The sequence below is a fragment of the Mytilus edulis genome, chromosome 11 (assembly GCF_963676685.1).
Source record: "Mytilus edulis chromosome 11, xbMytEdul2.2, whole genome shotgun sequence".
Taxonomy (NCBI): domain Eukaryota; kingdom Metazoa; phylum Mollusca; class Bivalvia; order Mytilida; family Mytilidae; genus Mytilus; species Mytilus edulis.
Window position 1 is genome coordinate 8,556,028 of NC_092354.1, and position 10,371 is coordinate 8,566,398.

General features: G+C 36.3%; 1 long non-coding RNA gene across 1 annotated transcript; it reads right to left on the reverse strand.

Moving 5' to 3' along the window:
* Positions 1-4,826: 4,826 nt before the first annotated feature.
* On the reverse strand, positions 4,827-9,360 carry LOC139495065 (uncharacterized). The gene is made up of 3 exons (XR_011657250.1): positions 9,273-9,360; positions 8,672-8,784; positions 4,827-5,086 (listed from the first exon to the last, which is right to left on the reverse strand). It is a non-coding gene; the product is annotated as an uncharacterized lncRNA (long non-coding RNA).
* Positions 9,361-10,371: the final 1,011 nt, after the last annotated feature.

The window sequence follows — 10,371 nt, forward strand, 5'->3', positions numbered from 1 at the left end:
CATTTTCCTTTGTTCTGCACAGGGTCACTTTCAATTTTGGTAGTTGCATTTTCTGGGTCCATTCACAAATTTTATTAAACAGTTCATCAGTAAGGAGAACTGAAAATAGTTCAAGGCTGTATTACTTCTATCCAGCACTCGACGTGGACCAGATATGCCAGTCTATTACAAGTTTTGAATGTCAAACTGGACATTTTGAAAGTTCAGGGGAGGTTCCCTTATGTAATCCGGCAAAAAAACCATCCAGTGACATTTGGCATGCATATTCAGGACGAGAACGACACAACAAATTCAATGCTCAGGTGGTGTCAAAGATGCAATCCGGGATGATTGTCGACGAATGTTGGACTCCCACTGGAAAATATGGATATGTGGCCTTGCAACAGGCTTCATGTGGACCCTAAAATAGTTGTCCGGGCTCTTAACGTGTACAAAACGTTCCACAAGACATCGAATTTAACGTCCCAACTCTGACCGAACGTTACTCAAAATTGATTCATCCCACACAGGCAAACAGACGCCCCTACTTTAACCAGCGTTTTACTATTGGTCGGACTGACTTATTGATTGTTGGTTGCTTTCAAACTCAACTGCGTAGTCATTATCTGGACCTTGATTTTCCGCCACTGTTAGAGCGGAGCTTGGGATTGCTGAATTGTGTATTTCAACTACAACTTCTAGGTTTGTTAAATCTTTTCTGGGGAAGCAATTGGCGTCACATTTATGGTCAGTTGAAGAACTGGACTAGAGTTGTTTGGAACACTTTCAAAACTCATTCAAAACGGTGTTCATAATTTTTTGATCGGCCATTGTTGTTCCTGTCAAATGCTTCTAAAGAGCTAAAAGTTTCTTTGGGAATGGCTAATGTATTCCAGTGGTGAATTCCTGTTGATTTTAACCCCGCTACTATGGTAACTCTTGTAAAGGCCTTCTCATATGCCTGTCGCACATTTTCTTTAAATTTTGAAACTGATATAACTTGAAAAACAAACAGTATTATTTATTTACTCACATGAAACAAACCGGGGTTTGGTATTCAGTACGTAGGAGAAACTGGACGATATTTATCTAAACGCACTCAAGAACATCTGTATGGTTTTAATCTTTGCATCGGAACTAAACACATTTATTCTAAAAACAGTTGTTGGCATGACACGGTTTATGTTCTTCTCATATATGTTATGATGGTATGTTACTAAACCCCTAACGGGAAGGATTGTGCCTGATGTTCATATGATGAAATCATAATCTTTTAGTCAGTTTAATTGAAGTCTGGAGCTGGTATGTCAGTTAACTGCTAGTAGTCTGTTTTTATTTATGTATTATTGTCATTTTGTTTATTTTCTTTGGTTACATCTTCTGACATCAGACTCGGACTTCTCTTGAACTGAATTTTAATGTGCGTATTGTTATGTGTTTACTTTTCTACATTGGTTAGAGTTATAGGGGGAGGGTTGAGATCTCACAAACATGTTTAACCCCGCCGCATTTTTGCGCCTGTCCCAAGTCAGGAGCCTCTGGCCTTTGTTAGTCTTGTATTATTTTAATTTTAGTTTCTTGTGTACAATTTGGAAATTAGTATGGCGTTCATTATCACTGGACTAGTATATATTTGTTTAGGGGCCAGCTGAAGGACGCCTCCGGGTGCGGGAATTTCTCGCTACATTGAAGACCTGTTGGTGACCCTCTGCTGTTGTTTTTTATTTGGTCGGGTTGTTGTCTCTTTGACACATTCCCCATTTTCATTCTCAATTTTACTACTTGATTAAGGGACTGATTCCTTGTTGACTGCTTCTAGCAGTCCCAATGTCTCGTATGAGTGATGTGAATTCCAAATTAAAACCAGTGTTTTAGAAACACGTTTTTAAACCAATCCTCTCCCAGCTGATCATCCATCCATGCTTCTGGATCGAAACGCCACTTGGCGTATTCTGGTCCTTTATGCATATTGTATGATCTTTGGTAATGCGGTGTTTTGACTTTTGCCACAATGAATGATGGCATTGACTCATGTTCCCTACACGACCAGGAATTGTATTACCACCCCTTCTCGCTAATACCCTAGCAGACTGATGTTCCAGATTGTTCCTAATTTCATTCATATTTCAGTTTGATGTAGGGGTAAGTTCTTATGGGACTGTTTGCAGTTCCTTGAAAAAGTTACAAACAACAGTTGCATTCAGCAGTCTTGATCTTAATGTTGACAGTTTCTCTGGTTTTCTGATTACAACTTCAGGATGAAGGTGTAGAATAAAAGGTAGTACTGTGATGTAAAATTGTCTACCTGTTGAAGCGTTCATGGTATTATTGGTTCATTTTCATACGGTGGCATAAGCTACCTAAGTTAAAATGACTGTTATTGTGATTATAAAAGAGGAACGCAAGATACCAAAGGGACAGTCAAACTCATAAATCTAAAACAGACTGACAACGCCATGGCTAAAAATGAAAAAGACAAACAGAAAAACAGAAAAACAATAGTACACATGACACAACATAGAAAACTAAAGAATAAACAATATAAGGGTCTTGAGCAACTACATTGCATTTTCACGAGTTAAAATTTATGAATGTAATCCTCACCTCACCCACAACGTCTATTGAAGATGTATTTGATTGGTTTTGGAGGAAAATGAATTAACTATCGGACAATACATCTGTGGTACGGAATTTTACGCCCTCTCTTGACTTCTTTCCACAATAGATATGTGATCCCCCATTCATCACCAGCTATACCATCCCAATAATCTTTCCAATTTCTATTTGGAACAAAATCAGCCGAAGATTCACCGTCAGGGAGAGTAAGAGTCTTTGGAGGGATTGCCATTAACTGATAGTATAGGTCTCCCTTCTTTTGGAGTTTTGGAAGTAAGGCCTAAAAAATATGTGTTTCCTGTACCTCTTCAAAATACGAATAAGCCTAAGTGGTCATTAGTGAATCAAACTTAATTGGATTTGGACAAGTGCATATATTGCAGAGGTGTTTACTTGTACGGTATTTTACACGGTTTTTTTTTAATAAAATTACTCAATACGGATTTGTTATGAAAAAGTACGGATTTACTACCTTTCAGGAAAAATATCATTGTTTCTTCCGTTTACGACGATCGGTGTCAAAAGGGCACCATTTTACTGGTAACCGCCGCTCTTTAAAGCGCCAAATGATAGCAATCAAGATTATTTCATTGTCGGCATGGATCAGCCTCAGGATGCCGGGTTTCCAAAACGGAAAGGTAACATATGGCCACCGAAAGCTCTTTTTATGAGAGCCCAGGTGGTCGTGTGGTCTAGCGGGACGGCTGCAGTGCAGGCGATTTGGTGTCACGATATCACAGTAGCATGGGTTCGAATCCCGGCAAGGGAAGAACCAAAAATTTGCGAAAGCAAATTTACAGATCTAACATTGTTGGGTTGATGTTTAGACGAGTTGTATATATATATATATATATACCTTTTTGTTTATTCTTTGAAGGAGCATTAAAAAAGCAACAACGAATAGGTTTCAAGCCAAAGACTAAGAATTTGACATATCTGAAGTGTTTAAAAATGCATCCAACTACACAGGAGAAGCAAACTTTGTGAAGGTATTAAAAATAAAAAAAATTTATTCTTCGTGGAAATTCCCATCTTAATTAATGGATTTTGTTGGTATATATGCGTTTACAAAGTTCAATTGAGTGTTAATTTCTAAAAAGGTTTGTATTCAGACATGTGCTGAACCATGAGCATTGCAAGTCAAAAATATATCTATAAAATATTGGGGATTATTTTGCCATAATTATACTTAACTAACTGCTAATCAATAGCTTTTTTGTGATTTTATTGGTAACAGAAACTCAGATTGTATGAAGTAAAAAGCTCTCCATTAAAAATGCGTGCACGATCAATCCTTTCACAACCCTAGGACAATGCTTAAAGAATCATTCAATTTTTATTAGATACACTTTTATGATAGCTAATAAAATATTATAGAAACGTACGAGAGCTGCTTGTACAAACTGTGGATAACCGATTGCCGCTGAGGAACCCGAGATCATCTATAACGGTACTGCCATGAAAGTAAAGTTCCTATGTATCAAACTTCGTGGGAGCCACTACCATTGGTAAACAATTAACCTGCAGATATTATGATGGTGGCTATAGCTATTATCCTGTATGGTGAAACCTTTTCAAGACTTTCACCCAAGTGTATTGTAAACGCCCTATTTTACAATTTTTAGAAAGACGTCTCGCAATCTCTGCCATTGACCGCTATTACACCATGAAAAGATACGTCATTCTTCAACAACTACATTAAACACAACTTATCCTTGGTGGAGATGGACGCTGTAACAGCCCCGAGCTCTTTAGCCAAGTATTGTACCTATACGTTCATGGACTCAGTCCACGTCGTCATATCAGACTTAAGTTTAGTTCAAGTCTACGAGATAACATCATTAAGCAAGATGGAACTATTTGGATTTCAGTGGTCCCTTGCCAGCATCGAGGCTGCAGATCTTACCGTTTGAGTCGTAGTTACAGACATGTCCGGATCAGAAATGCCATGACTACAGAAACATCAATTCATCAATCTGATTAATGAGGTTAAGCCATGGATCCACCCCATCTGTAATCACATTTGGTACTGCTCTCGACAAGCCGATGGGTGATCCTGATCAACTTTAAGAGACATGTAGAAGCCTGCTTTTTCATATATCCAATAGGCACAATTGTTCTGGGAAGATGGCGACATTTATTGAATGTTACAAAAAAAAACGTCATTGTTTTAATTATAACTTTGAAAAAAAAGTTATTGAATTTTTTTGCAACACAATTACTTACAGTACCACCTTCCATAACGACTTTTCTTGCATCTGTCAACATAGATTGGTGGGTTCTTGGAGTAGATGTGTCTTTGTATGGATAGAACCTCAACATAGGTTGCCCTGCTGGTGACTCTCCCTCATCAAGACAGATACTACATCCATACTTTCCATTGAATTGCTTCATATTAAGGACAAGTGCTCTTGCTGGCAAATCAACAGACACAAGCATTAGTTTGGCGCGAACAAGTACTACATACCATTTGAAGTGGTGACTGTCAACCCTGATAAAAAAATAAATAATGACCATGGAATAGTGAAAACAAACTAATTTTAAAACAAAGATCCAAACACAGATCCTTTTTCTATGATAATTTTGCCAACATATTATCTGTACTAGAAGATGCCTGCGAAATCGCGGTACAATTGGGTAGGGGAGTTAAAAATAAACTAGAGGCTCTAAAGAGCCTGTGTCGCTCACCTTGGTCTATGTGCATATTAAACAAAGGACACAAATGGATTCATGACAAAATTGTATTTTGGTGATGGTGATGTGTTTGAAGTTCTTACTTTACTGAACGATTTTGCTTCTTACAATTATATCTATAATGAACTTTGCCCATTAGTAACAGGGAACTATATTTGGTAAAAATTTACATAAATTTACCAAATTAATGAAAATTGTTAAAAATTGACTATAAAGGGCAATAACTCCTTAAGGGGTCAATTGACCATTTAGGTCATGTTGACTTATTTGTAGATCTTACTTTGCTGAACATTATTGCTGTTTACAGTTTATCGCTATCTATAATAGTATTCAAGATAACCAAAAACGGCAAAATTTCTTTAAAAATTACCAATTGGAGGGCAGCAACCCAACAACCAGTTGTCCAATTCATCTGAAAAATTCAGGGCAGATAGATATTGACTTGATTAACAATTTAACTTCTTGTCAGATTTGCTCTAGATGCTTTGGTTTCATAGTTATAAGCCAAAAACTGCATTTTACCCCTATGTTCTATTTTTAGCCGTGGCGGCCATCTTGGTTGAATGGCCAGGTCATCGGACACATTTTTCAAACTAGATACCCCAAAGATGATTGTGGCCTAGTAGTTTCAGTGGAGATTTTGTAAAAGATTACTTAGATTTATGAAAAATGGTTAAAGATTGACTATAAAGGGCAATAACTCCTAAAGGGGTCAACTGACCATTTTGGTCATGTTGACTTATTTGTAGATCTTACTTTGCTGAACATTATTGCTGTTTACAATTTATCTCTATCTATAATAATATTCAAGATAATAACCAAAAACAGCAAAATTTCCTCAAAATTACCAATTCAGGGGCAGCAACCCAACAACCGATTGACCGATTCTTCTGAAAATTTCAGGGCAGATAGATCTTGACCTGATAAACATTTTTACCCCATGTCAGATTTCCTCAAAATGCTTTGGTTTTTGAGTTATAAGCCAAAAACTGCATTTTACCCCTATGTTCTATTTTTAGCGGTGGCGGCCATCTTGGTTGGTTGACCAGGTCACGCCACACATTTTTTAAACTAGATACCCCAAAGATGATTGTGGCCAAGTTTGGATTAATTTGGCCCAGTAGTTGCAGAGGAGAAGATTTTTGTAAAGGATTACTTTAATTTACGAAAAATGGTTAAAAATTGACTATAAAGGGCAATAACTCCTAAACGGGTCAACTGACCATTTTGGTCATGTTGACTTATTTGTAGATCTTACTTTGCTGAACATTATTGCTGTTTACAATTTATCTCTATCTATAATAATATTCAAGATAATAACCAAAAACAGCAAAATTTCCTCAAAATTACCAATTCAGGGGGCAGCAACCCAACAACCGATTGACCGATTCATCTGAAAATTTCAGGGCAGATAGATCTTGACCTGATAAACATTTTTATCCCATATCAGATTTCCTCAAAATGCTTTGGTTTTTGAGTTATAAGCCAAAAACTGCATTTTACCCCTATGTTCTATTTTTAGCGGTGGCGGCCATCTTGGTTGGTTGACCAGGTCACGCCACACATTTTTTAAACTAGATACCCCAAAGATGATTGTGGCCAAGTTTGGATTAATTTGGCCCAGTAGTTTCAGAGGAGAAGATTTTTGTAAAAGATTACTTTAATTTACGAAAAATGGTTAAAAATTGACTATAAAGGGCAATAACTCCTAAACGGGTCAACTGACCATTTTGGTCATGTTGACTTATTTGTAGATCTTACTTTGTTGAACATTATTGCTGTTTACAGTTTATCTTTATCTATAATAATATTCAAGATAATAACCAAAAACAGCAAAATTTCCTCAAAATTACCAATTCAGGGGCAGCAACCCAACAACCGATTGACCGATTCATCTGAAAATTTCAGGGCAGATAGATCTTGACCTGATAAACATTTTTATCCCATGTCAGATTTCCTCAAAATGCTTTGGTTTTTGAGTTATAAGCCAAAAACTGCATTTTACCCCTTTGTTCTATTTTTAGCCGTGGCGGCCATCTTGGTTGGTTGACCAGGTCACGCCACACATTTTTTAAACTAGATACCCCAAAGATGATTGTGGCCAAGTTTGGATTAATTTGGCCCAGTAGTTTCAGAGGAGAAGATTTTTGTAAAAGATTACTTTAATTAACGAAAAATGGTTAAAAATTGACTATAAAGGGCAATAACTCCTAAACGGGTCAACTGACCATTTTGGTCATGTTGACTTATTTGTAGATCTTACTTTGCTGAACATTATTGCTGTTTACAATTTATCTCTATCTATAATAATATTCAAGATAATAACCAAAAACAGCAAAATTTCCTCAAAATTACCAATTCAGGGGCAGCAACCCAACAACCGATTGACCGATTCATCTGAAAATTTCAGGGCAGATAGATCTTGACCTGATAAACATTTTTACCCCATGTCAGATTTGCTCTAAATGCTTTGGTTTTTGAGTTATAAGCCAAAAACTGCATTTTACCCCTATGTTCTATTTTTAGCCGTGGCGGCCATCTTGGTTGGTTGACCGGGTCACGCCACACATTTTTTAAACTAGATACCCCAATGATGATTGTGGCCAAGTTTGGTTTGATTTGGCCCAGTAGTTTCAGAGGAGAAGATTTTTGTAAAAGTTAACGACGACGGACGACGGACGACGACGGACGACGGACGACGACGGACGACGACGACGGACGCCGGACGCCAAGTGATGGGAAAAGCTCACTTGGCCCTTCGGGCCAGGTGAGCTAAAAAGGGGAGGGTCCGGACGTCGGGTGCCGTGTTTACACATAACAAGGGGGGGATCACTTCGACACGTTCAACTCCCATTTCATTTTTGGACAGTTCTGCACCTGATTAAAGTGAGTGGATGTCGTTTAATTTAGCAAAACAATACAATACAGGATCTTTCTATCCTTTCGTCTTACTTTCACTTAGATTTCGCAGGCAGTACGTCGACTGAGCATGCGCGAAAGCGTATAAGACACGGATCGATAACAGTCTCCGAATTTGGATATTTTCTCAAAAATTGGCGTTTTCTGTGGAAAAAAGATTGTTTCATAGACAAATTAAGGAAGTACAAAACACTACATATATACGTCATATCACAAATATTTCCAACTTTGTATGGTTTCAGAGGAGTTGCGGCTCAATGAAATCGGTCTCTTCCTTTAGTAGTATAGATGTATAATATGGAAAAAAAGAGGTATAATACTGTAAAAAAAAAATGAAGATATTTGAGCAAAAATTGTTTGCTTTCATGAATTTTCTTCAAGTGATTATTCACATTTATCAAATTTATATAAAAGTATGGTTAAAATATATATGGTTTAGAGTACAAGAATGGAGAATGCTTACCAGGGTCTTGTAATTCCTTTAAGGTGTTTCCCATTGGTGTTAAGTACGAGACCATATTTGGCTTTTCTACTTGACAGTGGAGATAACAGGGTATCAAGTACTTTCTTGCAAATCTACAAGAAATAAATCAATGTATCAATAAGTCTTGACTGTACCAATTTGAAGTGATTTTGTACAATCTTGTGAATATATATACACACATGTACTGTATGAGAATGTGCATAAACAGGATGTACAGAAATCTTAATATAAATATAAAGAAAACAAAGTCATTCTATGTAGCATTGTGTTTTTTTCTGTATTTGCCTATGAACATTATGTTTCACATACAAAAGTTATGTTATAAATGATAATAATGTGCTATATTTTCGACAATTAATATACATCTGTCAACATATATACATTAACACATAGATGTTAAAACCCTAATACTGTAATCATGGTAATAGGCAATGTCTATAGTACTGTACCTCAAGTCAAAAGGTAATTTCGAAAGTTTATATTTAACAGGGATTTTCCTGGTCATTATTTGACATTGGTATATAGTTTTGAATAAATTATAATGTGAAAAAAATATTTGAAATTTACATATTACTCTTACCTTAATTTGATTGGAAGTTCATTAATTGCTAGGTAGACAGGCCACAGACTTCCTTTTTTTGAAGATGTAAACAAAGAAACACCATCTGCAATAAACATATATAAATTAACAATGATGATTTGATTAACTTTACACAATGAAGAAATATTAAACACAATCTGCTGATCATTATAATTACTTCGTACTTTTATATACATATATAGGGAACAAAAAAATAAACATGAACAAATATTCAACCAATTTTGGTAACAAATGCATCTAGGTACTGGCTAGATGTCCATAACGTTGTTTGTTAAAAATTCCAATGAAGATTGATATGGCTATATTTCATACATAAAAAATACATAATTGTAACAGGATGCTGTTACAAAGTCTCCCAAACAAAGCCCCTGTAATTATAAACACTATGGTACTACTATATTTTTTCCCATTATAGCTGTCCAATCTCACTTGCTTATAAAGGATTTGATGACTATGAAAATTTGAAATGATTGTGTTTTCTAATGAAAGTTTTGTTGGGATCTTGACCAAATATATGGGTTAGGGGTGGGGATCTCGACCATTTACAAGTTCTCAAACAGGAGGGATTTGGAGTGATCCCAAGGACTCCCCTTATATTTCATTTGATTTATTGTCCCATACAAGAATATATACAGTTTAGGGGTGGGGATCTCTACCGTTTACAAGTTCTCAAACAGGAGGGGGTAAGGGTGACCCCCGGGGACTCACCCTATATTTCATATGTTTTGTTTTTTAATTATTTTTTTTACATCTTTGGTGTACGACCAACATTATATATTATGTATCAATGATTACCAGCACTTTAAATGTACATGTATTCAACTTTAATGTGTCAAAATGCTGCGGTCATATCATGCCCAATGGTGCAGCTGTTCATTTTGTAATGCTCGCAGATATTCATTTCATTTAGACAATTTTTGGTATGCAAGTCTACCAGGATGACTTACAGATCAAGCTTGCATTTTGTACATCTTTGACTATTTTTGATGGCATAATAAACCTTGTTCAACCGGTAGGGGACTATGTATTTCTGTGCAATACGATCCACACGTTCATACATTTTGTGTATTTTGATTTT